This window comes from Tympanuchus pallidicinctus, unplaced genomic scaffold, assembly GCF_026119805.1.
Source record: "Tympanuchus pallidicinctus isolate F22 unplaced genomic scaffold, pur_lepc_1.0 scaffold13, whole genome shotgun sequence".
Lineage (NCBI taxonomy): Eukaryota > Metazoa > Chordata > Aves > Galliformes > Phasianidae > Tympanuchus > Tympanuchus pallidicinctus.
The window spans coordinates 3,158,755-3,173,555 of NW_026294648.1; positions in this window are offsets into that span (position 1 = coordinate 3,158,755).

Consider the following 14,801-nt stretch of genomic DNA (forward strand, 5'->3'; position numbering starts at 1 on the left):
TACAAAGCGAGCAAATTCAGTGTGTACCCCATCATACATGTTACTAACACTGAGAGAGTAATAGCAGTTAAAGAATCAAAGGGCTTCTGTATATTTTTTTATTCCTCTTGATGTTTAATGAACACAGCATTAGTATCGAGCCTTATGCTGGTGCTATTTAGCATTCAGTTTAGTGAGTTTGTATTTCTTTATTAATTACACAGTTCAATCCAAGGGGCAACTATTACATGCACTAATAACTTAGGCATCCATTTCACTTAGAGCAGAACATCAAAAAAATCTTGTATTGTAGGATTACATCCACTATCTGCAGCCCTCTTTGATATCAGTCAGCTTCTGAAAACAAAGGCTAGTCAGCTCAATTGGCACTTTTATTCTTCCCCGGGGGAACTCAGCAAGAAAGGGAGCTAGGGCTGTTAGCATTTAGCCTATGAAGACTGTAATAAAATATTTTGATTCCCTGAGAAATTTCAGTTTGATAGAAATGATTCAGATGGGGCTTAGTTGTAGGGCTTATTGGTGGAATGAATGCACCACTGTGCTGTGTTAGCCACAGATAAGAGCAGTACTGTCAGGTGTGGAGCAGCTGTGTATAGTTAGGATAGTGCAGTGGGTTAGCAGGTGTTGTACCAGATTCTGATTTATCAACATTCAGAAGAGAAAAATAAGAAATTCTGTTGAATTTGAGAGTTTAGAAAGTTTGAGGATGCCGTGCCCTGACACAGGTGGAATGCTGGCTTGCAGGTGCAAGCGTTACCAGTGCATTTCTGTTACACACAAGGTTTTTAACCTGTACCCTGCTATGGGTGAGCTTTGAGTGCTGAGGAGACTTAACAGACATGGATTTGTCTGCCAGAATCCCACAGGTTGGTGGTTCAATATGCCAGATGGAACTCTGCAGATGCCCAAAGAATAGAGTTATGAAGGAACAGAGAGACACAGTAATAAAATACAGCATTTTGAAATTATTATTTTAACATTATGATACAGTGTGAAAACTGTTGTGTGTATTTCTAGATTAGAAATCAATACACACCGAATTATTTCCCACTGCACTTTTTAGGCTCCACTACTTTAGGCTACTTTAATATGTCCAAGTGAACAGAAAGTTGAAGCATGATAGAATTTCCTATGTTGTTTTTCAAGATGCCTCTTTACAGATAAATAAGTGCATGGCACAAAATAAAGAAGAATGCTAGCAGTAAGGGTTCACTTAAGGTTAATTTGTAATAGCATTGTTACTCTTATCCAGTATCTAAATTTATGACTACCATACAACCTATGGATTGGGTCATAGGTGTTACACCAGCTGTGTTTGGGAGGCAGGAGACTGGTAGGTTAGGAAGGGAGGAAATAAGGGAAAAAATGAGGTAAACGTTTTGGTTTTGACATAAAGCTGATTGTGGCTGATTACATTAAAGATTTGGAGAGGCACTGCATGAACAAGGATGCCTGTATCTTTGGTGCTAGTGAAACCAGAAATGAACACAAACAGATGTATAATTTTGCTTTTGATTAAGGCAACCATTTATTTGTGGACAAGATAAAATTATCTTTGTTATCTCACTGTATTCATGAGTGTCTTTGGTGTCTCATTTGCTAGCCAGTGTTGTACTTTTCCATTGCTCAGTTTTTCTGATCATTGGAGGGAATGTTTGAAACACCTTCATCATCTTTTCTTTTGCTTCAGGCAGTCAGCCTGTGTATTGCAGATAGCAAGAAAAATAACACAATCATAGACAGCACTTTGTATAACAGGCTTGAGAGGAAACAAGCTGCTGGAGGCAAAAAGCAAGCTTTACTTGAGAATATTTCTGAAATAAGAAAGAACAGTATTTCCCTTTAATAGCTGTTATGAAATAGCTGAATAGTTTTGCTCTCCAGAACCTGTGCTAATTTTTATCTTCCACATCATTCATAGGTATCAGATTTTTTGTGCGCTCCTTTCATCCGTAGGTACATCATGGAAATTCTCAGTAGAGAGGTTTGTTTAAGGTCAAAGTTAGACCCCTGTGGGAATGTGGACGAAATTCTGTGCTTTCTTAACAGAAGATCATGAAAGAGTTAAAAACAATTTTCTGTGAAAAAAGCAGACACACTGAAATGTTGTGAAATCACGACAGTGGTGCAAATGTAGCAGAGTTTGACCCAGAGCTTCTCATCTTCCCAACAAGCTCATTATAATAATGCATTAGCCAGTCTTGCTTTACTGGATACGTACAAAACACCAGGTTATGTCTAATGGAAAACAGATTTTGCCCTTTCTTGTACACACAAATATAACTGATCATATGGATCTGCACATTTCACAGCACCAGGTTATCTATTTATTTTACAATAGCAACACATAAATGGAAATAATTATGTCTATGAGTGGTTTTTTCATAGCTGATGTTTCTTTTGGCATCTTCAGAAGTCTCCTGATCTTCTATTTGAGCAACACAGTTCTAACCTCCAAACATGATAAGCAAACTCTGGGCTTCTGGAAGAGTATCCTCAGTTCCCTCCAGACTTAGCAACTGCAGAGCAAGCATGTCCAAACTGTAAAATCTGCTGCTGCTTTGCAGTCGTATCCTTTGGGAAAGAAGTGTTAGATGAGGACAGAGCTTCAAATTTGACTTTGTATTCCCTTGGTTTCAGTGTTCCTGTCACATTCCTATTGTTAATTGACTGCAAGTAGTAATTTAATTTCCTCCCTCAACCTAGGGCTGTCTGTTTAGCTTCTCTCTAGTTAGCATAGGCCCATTAATCCATACTATTGACTCAGAAGTCCATCAGTATAGCACCAATAAAGACAACTTTCTTTGGTTTTGGTCTGTGCAGAATCCTGATAATCTTTATGTGATTATTCATGTGGGAATCATAGATCTTGGCTCTCAAGGAGCTGAAATGTGAGTGAAATTTCCCAGTCTTGTGGGATCCCTTTGATTAGAAGTGTGTTGATTCTTTCACACAGCTGCTGTGTCTGGTTGAACGTATAAAGGCAGCGCATGTGTCTCTTCCAGTGTAGCTCTGTGTTAAAAGCCAGCCAAAATTCTGGTCTTCTGGGGACATTTCAGGAAATTGTAGACCTCAGGTGTTATCTACAAATTTACAATCAGTTGATCTCAATAGTTCCCAAGTTTGAAAAGCCTACAGTTCTTAGCAGAACAAATATTCATTGCCGAGGAAGACCTCAGTTGCTATACGAGATGTGTACAGTAACTTTAAAGGGAAATCTGCTGATAAAAGGAGAACTCCCCAAAACTTTCCATATGTTTTTTACTTAATTGCACCTAAGTTTTACTTGGTGACAACACAGTACAATGATCACAGTTTTTGGATCGAAATTTTGGATAACACTGCAGAAATCTGCAGCATCTCACAGTAACCTGCCCATGCTGCAGAACATCTGATGTCATGGTATTCAGCATTCTATTCAGAATGGATTTTGCTTACAAGGCTACAGCTAGATGGAAATTATTCATCACAGCTTTATTTTGGCCAACCAACAATTCTGCTGCTAATAAAATATACAGTTTTGCATTTGTAAATTGTCTCTTCAACAGATCTTTATTTCACATGGGAAAGTTTTAAAACGATGAAAAAGTAAATGATTCATCCTAAAGTGAGTCACATTAGAAGGTTTTTGCTAAGTGGTTGTCATGAGCAACTCATCTGAATCATCTGTAACAATTTCTGTCAGGGAGGGAAGGTTGTCAGCTTCTTCTAAAGAAAGTGCACAATAGTGGCAAGGTGATCAGGGATCTCCTTAAAGTCATCTAAATAATCTGACCAATGGCTTTGCTGATCTCAGACTATGGAGTTATCTGACGTCACTTGCAGTCAGAAAGCAATACGAGGTGAAATCATTTCTGAAGTAGGATGTTCAAGTTATTCCTACATCCAGATGCAATTTTAATTTAAAGTTTCTGATTACTCTGTCACATCAGATATGTTTTTTACCCTGAGCATAGTGCAATGACTGGAGAGCAGCTCCTCTCTTCCAGCCTATCTATACTGAATGCAGCAATAGGATTAGTTCAGTGCCACTCAGTCAGCCTGGAATTGGCTGTGTGTCTTTCTCTGTACGTATATGTGACACTATTAAGACAGACTCCATTTTGAAAAGCGATTCAGATAGTTTCAAACCTTTTTATTGAGCCTTACCTAGGCCTTATGGAGGGCTGCTGTGCATAAAGACATTGAAAGGAAAAACGTGATTCCCTCACAAACACAAATTGCTCTTACGAGATCACAGTGATGCTCAGAGGTATTTCCTATCACCGAAGGGAGAGTGTATGTGTTGGCCAAGAGCTGAATAACTTTAGGTGACAGTTACTCTCAAATTCAGCTTTGTGCAATTTCTGAAAAAATCTCAGCTCAAACAGTTGCTCACAGGCACAGCCAACCACACGCCAGCTGTGTTCTGTGCCCCCTGTGGGCACACGGTGTGTGGCACTGAGAGGAAGTGCACGTCTTGGGCTGCTTCTCCTGCACTTCACTGTGCCCCCAAACCATGCTGTAATTCACGGAGTTACCTGGTGCCAAGATTGCATGTTATATTTGGGGTTCCTCCTCTCCTCATGCTGGTATTAGTGAAAGGCATATGCTTCTCCTTTAGTACTTCTTTGGAAGTGTAAATGTCCATTCCTTTCAACATGTAGTTGTTTTCCCACAATATGTCAAAAACTTTTAGGATATTAATTTGCAATTTGTTTGATCCCAACAGCTTGTAAGTTTTTGCCTTCCTTTTTTCTAAATTTCTAAATAATTTCTGATTTTCTATATGATGTTCTTTTTTGCACATCCTTTTGCTCATTTTCCTTTATGAATGAACTCATAAATATTCTGAATTCCTTTCTTTTCTTTTTATAACTAATCCTTATTTAAGTTTCTCTATTTTTTTTTTTTTTCAGATGCTGACATCTGAAGCTAATTTTCTTCTTCTTATCTGCACAGTGGTCTCCTTGCCCCTAAAACTGCCTTTTCTTTTTTCTTTTACCCTTAGGATAGATCACTGCTGAGTTGTCCTCCCCCCTGTTCTCACTGGTGCTCGGGAGCAGGAGCTAGACAAAAAATTCAGTATAAGTGGTGCTATTTCTGGACACTGCCATCTGCCAGGTTTTACTTGCATTTCAAACAAACTTTCAGTTCAGCTCCATCTTTCATTTGGAGGCACATCTGCTCGTGAATGCTTGGTAATCACTGGTGTGCAGCACACACCTGTACACAAATATATAAAGGAAATAGAAAGAAAGCATGATATATTCCCAGCTTGTTAGCTATTAAACAGGTTAGGCAGGAAAGGAGGACTCTGTTATCTTTGCTTGTGCAGATCTTTATTTTATAAACAACATTTTCTCAAAGGAGTAATAAAGAACAAACACAGAAGAAGGATTACCAAGCTCCTCTTGGAGTGAGCCTTTGCCAATAACAAGTTTATCAGGGCAGTGCATGTGCAGGGGGCTTGGCATAGTGTTAATTTGTCGCTACCACCGAATTAACTATGCTCTATTTTGTTTTCTTTCCAATTCTACATCCTTGATTACACATTCATAAAACTGTCCTTCCTTCCAAGCATAAATACAAGTGCTTTGAAAATATAATTGTGTGTGTTTATCAAGCACCTAATTTGTTTTACTTGCCAGCTACTAATTACACAGGAAACACAAATGAATTGCGGGTCATATATTCCATTTGAAATACGAACAGAAAAACTTTCCAAACCACAAAATTGAATTGAAGTTTCAGCATGGGGCACACAACATGCAGTACTGTCTCCAGCACCACCAGTCAGAGGAAATAAACATTTGAGCTGATAGCACATTTGAATTTGTCAAAACATGCTGAGTGATAAGTGTGTATTCTGTTTAAGTGAATTGTTTTGGAAGGCTACAGAGCTTTCTCTCTCTTTAGTTTCTACATAATCTGAGTCTATCACTGCTAGAACTTGTTTATAGTACAGCAGAGAAAATCAAATGCAAAAGAGACTTGAGAACATGCTAGGATTTGGTTTGATCCACCATGTCGTTCATTTTATGTCTCATCCATTTTCTGAAAAAGATATGTAAATTCTCTCTCGCTGCTGAGTTGGATTATTGTACCATCGCAATCCATTCAAAGTAATAAAATGAGATTTAATAGACTTTGTTAGTTAATTGTTTAGGAAACACGGAGTTTTAATCACTGTGACAACCACAGATCTAGGAGTAGAGAGCAGAACGTCTTTTGCATATTTAACAGCTCCTCCAGAAATTTGGTATTAGGCAGCAAATTACAGCTTTCACACCAGTCTTAAAACTAGTGTTTAGAATTTATATAGCACTGAAGAAATATTAACTAATTAAGCTTAGTAACACATTTATAGGGTCAGTCAGTAAAAAGCATTGCAATCCTGGCTAGTGGGAGAGAAGAGCAGTGACTCTTAGAAAGGATCACAATGCTGATAGAACATGTTATGAAGAACCAGGTTATCCAGCAGGAATACAGTTCTTGTTTTTAAGAGTGTCACAACTTCCACAGCAGACACAGGGCTGAACTCATGGTATGGGCTGGTAAGTCAGTTCTTCTGAAAGTTATGTCAAATGCATATTAACAGATTATTTAGACAGATATGTTGGAGCCATCAAAGGAATAGCTGTGAGATTTTCTCCTTAGTTTACTGTAAACTGACAGAATCATACAGTCATAGAATCGCTCAGGTTGGAAAAGACCTTAAAGATCATCAAGCCCAACCACAATCTGACCATACTACCCTAACTCTAACAACCCTCTGCTAAATCACGTCCCTGAGCACCACATCCAGACGGTTTTTGAACACATCCAGGGATGGTGACTCAACCACCTCCCTGGGCAGCCCATTCCAATCCTTAACCACCCTTTCTCTAAAGGAGTTTGTCCTGATATCCAGCCTGAACTTACACTTGAGACCATTTCCCCTCATCCTGTCACCTGTCACCAGTGAGAAGCAACCATTCCTATGCTCACTGCAATCACCTTTCAGGTATTTGAAGAGAGCAATAAGATCTACCATTCATAAACCCATGCTGACTGGGCCTGATCCTTTGGTTGACCTTTAATTGGTCCATGATGGCTCCTGAGATTATCCGTTCCATAACCTTCTCTGGCACGGAGGTGAGACTGATAGTTCTGTAGCTGCTGGGATCATCTTTCCAGCCCTTTCTGAAGATGGGTGTCACATTTGTCAGTCTCCAGTCTGCTGGGACAGTTCTGGTTAGTCAGGACTGTTGAAGGATGATGGAGAGTGCCTTGGCAACCACATCAGCCAGCTCTCTCAGTACATTTGGATGCAAAATATTGATACTGATGTCCTTATTAGAAAATTGCATTTACTTCCCCTTCCCTACGAGTAGTTAGGTTGTTAAAATTCCTGCCACGTGCCATATAATTGGGGTTCCAACCCTTGATTATTTTCCTATTGGAAATATCAACCATGCAGAAACTCTCAAAGGTGAGAGACACACATGGCATTGACAGATTGGTACCCTAAACTGTCATTATGTTAAACGTAAGTGTGTTGGAATTAGGAATTAGAATTGGTGTGATAGTATCTGACCTTGAAGAAAGACTTATTTTGATTTCAGTGTACTTCAGCATAGGTCCTATAATTGTTTTTGCACACATTTTTCCTTCACTCATATTAACTGCAGATGTTGATGCTCCTAGTTTCTTTATGTCTCCTTTCCTTCTCTCTCTCTCTGTTCTTTGTGATTATTGTTTGTAATTAATTGCATTGGATGGCATTGCTGGAAAAGGTGTTCAGGGAAAATCAGAGTTTCCAATGCTGCTTGCAGATCATGTAGAATTTCCATTATTAAGCAGTAATGGTGACTGAGTTCAGGAAATCTGGAAATAAATTTGTGATTTAGAATCCAAAGATAGCTGAGTGCCACTGTGTCCAAAATGGAGAAATCCAATATTCTCTTCTATAGTATCTGATCATAGTTCATTAATAACTTACCAATTGCTTACACGAGCTTTTAGTATATTTTGCCTGTAAATCCAACAGAACTGTTGGGCTAATTAAAATGTACTAAGCTATTATAAATAAGAATGGGATAAACTGAAAGCTATTGATTTTCTCTAGCCAAGACATACTTAAATGTAGGAAGCAGAAGCTGAAGTGCTTTTGCAAACTGAACTCATTGTAGATGTATAAAATGTATGCAGTTTTCATGTGTGACGTTCCTTGTTTCCCTCCTTTTTTCTTCTCAAGCGAAGAAAAACATCCCCATTTGCAAACCTCTCACACTGCAGTGACTTCAGGAGAATCACCTGAGATTTAGGGTAAGAACTGCTGTGCTCAGCTGTGCAAGTGAAAACAGATTTTGGCCCAGACAGTCAAATGCTGTGCACATCTCAGCAATCTCCTGCTCTGAGTCTTTTATCATCAGGTGAAAGGAGAGGGTAAAAGATCATCCTAGGCTTGTTTGTCAAGCCCATTTACGGACTGCATTTCGCAGTGGTTTGTGTTGGGCAAAATCATTTTAGTTACCATTCTGAGAGGTAGAAATGTCCTTGGTGCCATCAGCTTATATTTTATCAAAACACAGGAACATGCTGAAAGTGCATAACTGCAGCACTTCAGTGTTGGAATGCTCATTCTCACAATATTTCCGCTAAGGCTCACAGAGATGCCAGGTCAAAAGGTTTTCTTTTTCCTTATTATTCACAGTGATGCATTTTTGAACTGTGTATAACCCTTCCGTGCTGTTTATGGGCATTCTTACTTTGCAGATCCAGAATGGAAAAGACCTATGTAACCTTTTTTTAACGTGATATTTTTTCTTACATTTCCCTACTCCAAGGAACCTGCTTCAGCAGGAGGTTGGACTGGGTGATCTCCAGAGGCCCCTTTCAACCCTTATCATTCTGTGATATGCTTGCATTGACCCTGGTGAAAGACTAGATTGATTTGAGCATCTTGATTTTCAGCTTGTGTACTGAAGAAAGAAACTAGAAGCAACTGACTTGTCCCCAGAACACCAGGTCTGTTAACTAACGAGGACTTGATTAGCGGAAATTTGCCTGAGTGATTCTAGGATCCAAAGCTGCAGATTAGGCAATAAACCAACCAAACAAGAAGCAGTTGCTGAGTTGAAATAATGAGGTAAAAACGTTACCTGCTCTGGTAAAACATCTGACTATAGATTTGTGAGGTGTTTTAATCTTGAAAAAGAAACTGTGTTTGCATACTGAGTTTCCTCATAGTGCAGTCTGTGTTGCAGTTGTAGACAATTTCTACAAAAATATCAAAAGTTGGAAAGAAAAACAAAAAAGAATTGGACCAATGTCATTCCAAAACCTTCCAGCAGTCTGCATTTGCCTTTTGATATGGTATTGAAATAGGTAACATATGCTAATGCAAAGCTCTAAGTAATATGCAGAAAGCATATGCAATTCCTCCAGGCTTTTGAGGATGAATCTTGTGTAGCACTTCAAATAAAGTGAGGCTTAAAGAACCTCTATTAAAGAGTATTTCATCTCATTTTAGAGGCTCACATTTGGAGAAGTCCATCACCTTCAATTTAAACAACTGTTGAGTGTTTAATTAGTCCTTGTGATGGCAAATGACTTCTGATTCCAGGTTGAATTTGCATGACTTCAATTCCCATCTGTTGGGCCTTATTTTTCCTTTGTCAACAACTGTGAAAAACTGCCATCACACCTATCTTTTCCACCTGTACATACAGTGATCAAGCGTCCTCTGCAGCTTCTCTTGAGAGCTAAATTTATTTAATGTTTCAACCCCTGCAGTAGAAGCCACTTCCCAGCTAGTGAATGACATTTGTGGCTCTTCTTTAAACTGCTCATCCCTTTTTCACATCTTCCTCGAGTTGAGCTGGAAGCAACAGCCTAATAATGCTCTCACCAGTGTTATGCTTGGAAGTGATGCTTTGTTCTTTAGTTATCACCTTTTTAAGCATGTGGGGATGGCATATGTCCTTTCTGCCATCGCAGACTTGGGAAATCATTGTGAGGCAATTACTTGTGATGGTCCCTACGTTTTTCTCTGTACTTCTGTTTTTGATTGAAAGCCATGACTTGTCTCCAGGTGTCTCACCTAGCAGTGTATTTTACTTATAGCAGTTAACTGGCAGCAGTTCTCAGATTTGTACCATTTGTTAATCTATACCATTCTAGTCACTGCTGCCCTTTCTGTATTGCCTTTGTCCTTTTAAATACTAAACTGGCAGTCCCAAAGCCCTTAATATTTCCCCTACTTTGAAGAAGGCTAAATGTACACCTCAGTGGTTCAGAGAAATATTCAGCTCTCTGCTCTGTATCTCGGCCTGCTAATTCAGAAATAGCAGTAGCTTTAGCTTGCTCCTTCTTGTCTTCTGAAAAATTCTTTTTCATTTGTTTATAATGTTATCCATAAAATATAAGCCAGAAACATCTGTTTAACTTTTCTACATCGATTACAAAAAAATATGAAAAGAAAACCATCAAATGGTGTCACACGATGCATTTTTCCCCAATCTACAATTCTCTTTCAAATTCTGTTGCAATACATTTAACCTGTTGACCAGACACACACAGTTTGCCTTAATTTCCAGTATGTACCACTAATGTTTTAGAATTAGTGATGTATTCATTGCTGGTCTATTTTCCTTTCATGTTACCCTTGGGAAGTCCAGATTGTATCATTATTTTCATGTTTCCCTTTCCCCAGGATGGTACTTGCAATAACATAAGCCATTGGAACTGTAGATGTTTGACTGAAACAACTTTTCAGATATTTTCACTAATTTTATGAATGCTACAAACTAAAGAATGAAATGTGAGGAAAAAACCCTTGAATCTGAGTTTGAAATCCCTTAATAGGTGAGTTTTCATTGCTTTTCAATGGTAGTTGGGAGCCCATCTCTCCTTAGCATCCCTAAAGATCATAGTCTAAATCTGCACAAATACTCTGTTACATATGGAGAATTAGCTTGCAAACTGTTCATTTTATCCTTTTATTCCTCTGGAATACCACAGGGACACTTAACATTTTATTCTGGATCTAGTGATATTAGCAGTGTTTCAGCAGTAGTTCCCTTTTTCATGCAGGGAAGGCATCTGAAATTTTCCTGCAGCTGCACAAAGTTCTGCACCAGCTTTTCATTTCACCTTAAAAAGGAGTCTGTAGTCCTTAAAAAACAAGCAAGCAAACAAAATGTACCTTTTTAGGTGAGCAGAGAAAGGTGAAATCTAAGGTAAATTCCACATAGCAGAAATCTGAGTTGACTCTAGACTGTATTTACCCTGTCTTTATTTTCTTATTCCTCAAGATGTTTTTTTCTCCCTACAGCTCTTCTAACCACCACCATTGCAAATTTTACCCGTCAACTCTTGATTTGTATTTTTCTTTCATCCATGAAATAGCTTCTATATCTCAAAACCAACATTAAAATTGCATGGTCAATGTTTCTGAGCAGCAAAGATCAGTCAACAGGGGAGTTTGCCTCACTATCCATAATACATGCTCTGGCACCGCTGCCATTTATGCATCTGCTGAACCACACAAGACAAGCCTCAACACAGAAGATGGGGAATTATATGACATAACAGAAAAGTATTTTAATTAAGCTACAAAAGCATGCCACCTGCTCCCCTTCCATGAGTCCATTAGTAACACCCTCGTTCATGCTTGCATGGCTGAGGGTCAGCACTGCTGCCTATGTACTGCTAGCCACAGCTCTGGGAATACTGAGAGCAGGTGACAGTCATCCCAGGGATAATGCTGCATTTTGCCCCATTTTAGAAGGACTAATCTTTGCAGTCACACTGAAGCACTGCTATAATACAAACGTAGGGGTAAATACAGTGTATTTGCTTGCTTGTTTTTTAAGGACTACAGACTCCTTTTTAAGGTGAAATGAAAAGCTGGTGCAGAACTTTGTGCAGCTGCAGGAAAATTTCAGATGCCTTCCCTGCATGAAAAAGGGAACTACTGCTGAAACACTGCTAATATCACTAGATCCAGAATAAAATGTTAAGTGTCCCTGAGGTTTTTAAAACAAGTTAAAGAAAACAATCTGGCTCTGTGGCGTAAGTGTGGAATAAGGCAAGGTAGCTGATGAGAGAACATGGAGCTGTTGGTTCTGTTTTGATGGGTAGATGGTTTGGGCACACTGGGCCCTGGTGTGCCAGGGTGTTGGAGCTGTGTGGAGGCAGTCTTGAGACCAGGCAAGCCTGGTCCCACCTCACGTGCTTTCAGAAGGAGGAGGCTCTCCATGCCTTCTCAAATAAATAAGTCAATTTTTCATCTTGGTTTTGATTTTCATCTAGGCAGAGTTACTGACTGAGGAATTTATGAGACTTTAATATTAAAACGATTTCTGTTGAATAGTTTGGTCTTTGATGCTCATTATAATTTCCTGAAGATGGCTTGGACAAAAATCTTTGCATGAATGATGCATTTATGAAAACATCTCGTGCTGCAAAATATTTTTATAAAAGTGCCATGCTTGTGATATAAAAAATAAATAAATCTCATATAATTAATTTCTTGGTTAGAGTCCAAGATAAAGGCTCAGGACCAGAATCTGCCAGAGATATGATTGCTCTGGGAGCACTTTGCCCAGGATTGGGAGATTTTGCTGTACTGTTAATGAATGGGACCCTGAGCCTCCAGGCTCTTTACAAATTTAAAGGCAGTGCAATTAGAACTGCTACAGGAGCCTGCACAGAAGGATCTTGCTGTAGCACACTGCGTTCAGCTCATCTGCGTGGCTGCAGTTGCTGAGAGCTGTGGATCTTTACCAATCCCTCTGATATTAGCGACTGTGCTGCTGCATCCCCAGCTCTGCATGCTCATTAGCTGTGATTAGCATTTTCTGTGAAATGCTGTGCTGACACCCACCTGTGCAAAGGCCTCCCTCCACGAGGCACTGTCCCTATGTTAGCAAAGTACTGCAAGAGCTGGTCTTCACTGCAGAGGCTGCATGGCAAGAGGCCCACAGCAGGCTTCGTGCTGTGCTGAAGGCTTCCCAGTTGGTTGAGCTCATTGCAGGAGAAGAACAGAGAGCAGTACAAATTGCTGGGGAAGGGAAAGGTACCACAGGAGGAAATGGCAGTGGATGCTGTTGCAGTGGCAAGGATGTGGAACCTTTGTTATAGAGCCTTCCTATGACAAGACACTCAGTGCTCCCAGCTATCCTGGGAAGGCTCAGAAGTCTCACTTCTCACCAGCAGCACGGCTGATCTGCAGCGTGGCTGCTGAACTGGTAGGTTGTCACAATTGTATGTGGGGCCTTGATTTCCAAATACCCAATCCAATGCCTGAAGCATATTCAGTGCCTTTTAAAACAAGATGACAATGGACAAGATGACAATTGAACAAGGAGAATGTCCAGCAGCAGCATGAGCTGTAATTAGATATGGATAATTCCCTCCTAAGCAGTGATTTTTCTTCAGAAAACTGTCCCTTAACCATTTGCACTAACATGATTATTGGCACCATAAATCTAATAAGTGCCCCGGCAGAAAGTTAAGAAGGCTTACAGCCTGAACACACAAACAAAAATCTTCTGCCTGTTTTATGATGATGGAATATAAGAAGTACCCTCATGCATCATTTGATTTACCTGCAGCTAAGGTATGACTTCGTATTTCTTTATACTTGGTAGCAAATTCCAGAACACCAATTCTACAAATTCTCATCTGTCCTTAGAAACACCATGACAAAATCTTGACAGAGGTACAGCATCTGTACTGTGGTCTTCCATAAAACCGGGCTTGAAAGGTTCACCTGTTCTCAGAGGGAGCTATAGGGAGTCCTATTAGTGTGCATGATCACTGAGCTATTAGGTTTGTTGTGAGCCTTGTTTGAATATCAGGCACCAAAATGAAAGAGTACAAAGCAGCTTTCGTATTCATAGGTCTTAAAAATTAACAAGCGGGGATTTTGCTAAGAATGAAAGCTTTTGGATTTCTGAACTGCAGAATAATTACCTTGGGATTCAGGCATCTTTTCTTATTTCTTTCTATGTGGCATTTTTTTTCCACCACAAACTCAACTGAGCGTTGGCTGCGAGAGATAAAGGAAGTGTTTCACTTAGTCAGAGGTTATTTCTCCTGCAGGGATTGTCCTGCAATGTTCAGGATTTGTTTGCTTAAGTCTGTAATGAGTTTAGCTCATCTGAGAATGAGGTGGAAAATTCCCGTAAGAAAGGTGTATTAGATTGGGGGGGGGGGGGGAGGGGTAGATGCTGTATCTAAGAAAAGGTTAACGTGAAAATATTGAGATGGGGGAGGTGGGGATGAAGCTAAAGCAAATGCCATGGGAACAGGGGCAAAACTGCTATGGTAACAATAAGATAATGGAAAAGTCAATTTTTCTTTAGCAATGGCTGCTATAGGACTTCTAGCAGAGGAGGACTAAGCATATCTTTTTCCATTTCTATATTGCTAAGCAACACACTCTGAAGAACTACTTTGGCTCAGAATGGAAACAACGAAGAAAACGTGTGTTACAGAGGGGAAGGCAGTAGGTGACAGAGATCTCATTAATGTAAAGAAAACCTATTACAAGTAAACATACTGACTGAGCAGGCCCAATTTGCCAGATTGTCATCCTTACAGCTACGTGTGTTGCAGTGGAATTCAGGGAGGAATGTGTTAGGGTCCTGGTTTCTCTGTGCCTGCCTTTGCAGCCACGTTCAGGTGAGCTCTGCTTTGGCCTCAGCAACGTCTCTCTCTTGTGGGACAGCCAGTGCTTGTCTGTCTCCCATGTCAAGAGTTTTCCCTCTGGGTAACAGACCTATTTTCACCTCTTCTTGCAATCATATTGGTGGGTGGGGTGTAGGACA